General features: G+C 46.4%; 1 protein-coding gene and 1 pseudogene across 2 annotated transcripts in view; one reads left to right on the top strand and one right to left on the bottom strand.

The window, feature by feature from the left end:
- The window catches only part of SGCD (sarcoglycan delta), a 763,996-nt gene that overhangs the window by 537,988 nt on the left and 223,986 nt on the right, over window positions 1-2,022 (top strand). The gene's annotated exons all lie outside the window — the stretch shown is intronic.
- Window positions 1-2,022, bottom strand: part of LOC105978516 — a 19,283-nt pseudogene that overhangs the window by 669 nt on the left and 16,592 nt on the right.

The following is a 2,022-nucleotide window of genomic DNA, read 5'->3' as shown; positions in this document are numbered from 1 at the left end:
TTTCTCTTCTTTTCCCCTTCTTGATCATCCCCTTCTTCTTCAGAATCAGAAGTGGATGCTACTCCTGCTTTGGGTACAGTTTTCCACTTTGATTCTACTTCTTTCTTTCCTTCTTTCTTGTCAGCTCTTTTCTTGGTTTATCTTCTTCCTTTTGGCCCTCTTCTTCCTTTTTCAGGTGCTTTTTAGGTTGTTTCTCCTCGTGCCCTTTTTTCTTACTTTCCTCTTCTTCGGTTCCCATGTCACTCTCTGAAGGGCAAGGCGGTTTTACCATTTTGGGTCTGCCTCGGAGTTTTGGAATCTTGACTTCTGTAGCTGCAGGCCGTCCTCGTTTTGGACTTACTTTCAGATGAACGGATGCTGCTGCTGGGGTCACTGCTGCACTTTCCTCGGTTTCTCCTTGTTTGTCTGCCTTTCTCTTTCTCCCTCTTCTGGCAGCTTTCCGAGTAGTTACATCAGTTTCTTTAGTCACGTCCTCATTGCTGCCCTTTTCTTCCTGGTTAGTATTTCCTTGGAAACGAGACTAGTTTCCTTTTCTTCAGTTTCAACATCAGAGGATGCGGTAGATTGCTTCGTTGAGGCCTGCTGACTTGAAAATTTCACTTTTGGGTTGTTATCTATTTCCCCTAAGCCTTCATTAAAACCTTTTCGCTTATTTGGCTTGCCATATTTTTCCTTATTTTCCGAGTAAGGAAATATAGCTTTTGGGCCTAAAAACGCAGTCTCCTGAGTTCCGAAAAAAGAAAATGGGTAGTGTGTTTGTGGGTGGCTTGACAGCTCCATCAGGAACTGCATCTACTCGAGCCGGCCAATGAGGATACCCTTTCATCTTGGCGAAGATGAGCTCTCCGGGTTTGAAATCGCACGTCCTGTTTGGCAGGGCGACGCCAGGGGTCTGGAGCCCAGCGAGCAGCCGCGGGGGGCGGGCGTGCGGAGGAGATGCCTCCGGCGTCCGATGTGCCTGCGAGCGGGTGCAGGGAGCGGCAGTGAGTTTTTCAATGTGGTCTTTCTAGCCAAAGCCTCTAACTCCAGCCAAATGAACTTGAGCTGCATGAGTCTGGGTAACAAAGATACGGATAGGATTCACCGGTGAGAAATGATGCCATCCTATTTGGTATAAAATGAACCCGCTGACTAGCAGAGAGGTGATCTCACTACCAGCAAGGGCCAGGAGTGGAAGATGTCCTCTAGACCCCCAAATCTAGGAGGCGCAGTGAGCCTCCTAGATCCAAAAAAAACCCCAGCTGTGACATCCGAGGAGCAGCAGCAGAACCAGGAGCCAGAGCGTGGAACAGAGTGGTGGACTTCCCACCTTACAGAGCAAGTAAAGCTGAGTGCTTGGGGCAGGAGGCTGGCTTGCCTCTGGGCACGTGATTAGGTGAACTGGGCTTGCAAACCCATAAAGGTAGAGCTGAGTGTGTGCCCTCAAGTTGAGGTTTGCTGGAGTGGTGTACCTCTGCCACTTAATCCAGGGACCTGGATTTGCTGGCACATGGAGCTGAAGTTGAATGCCTTTAGATCAAGGTCTACAGCAGCGTGGCATGCCCTTTGGGCATTTATTAGCAGCCCTGAGAAAACCTTGTAAAACGTTTTCAAGAACAAATGTATTCTGAGCATTTCTCATTTGCATCACAACCTGTTAACTTCCTTAAGAAATCCTTTAATCATGAATATTGTCTGTGAGTTCTGGGTAGCAATTGCACTGGGTTATAGAATCTAGATAAAAAGCGTAGAGAACATTGTTTGAGACAGAACACAACATGGTCTCTCTTGATAACATACCTAAATTCAAAGACAAAGTCTTTCCATCCTTGCTTCTAAGGTGCATTTTGGCTGTTCCCTCTAAGAAGGAACTCTTTGTTCATTTGTCAATCCATGGTACTTTCTGATTCCTCTTCCTTCTTGCTAATTCCTTGTCTAAGTTTCACATGCATATGAGGTGACTGAAGATACCATGGTTTGGATCAGGTGCACATGGATCATGTAAAAATACCTGGTTCTTCTTTCAACTTTAAAGATGTCTCA

The sequence above is a fragment of the Echinops telfairi genome, unplaced genomic scaffold (assembly GCF_000313985.2).
Source record: "Echinops telfairi isolate 266 unplaced genomic scaffold, ASM31398v2 ScPeMD7_7469;HRSCAF=8507_0, whole genome shotgun sequence".
Classification (NCBI taxonomy): domain Eukaryota; kingdom Metazoa; phylum Chordata; class Mammalia; order Afrosoricida; family Tenrecidae; genus Echinops; species Echinops telfairi.
This window is presented reverse-complemented; position numbering and strand designations above follow the sequence as displayed.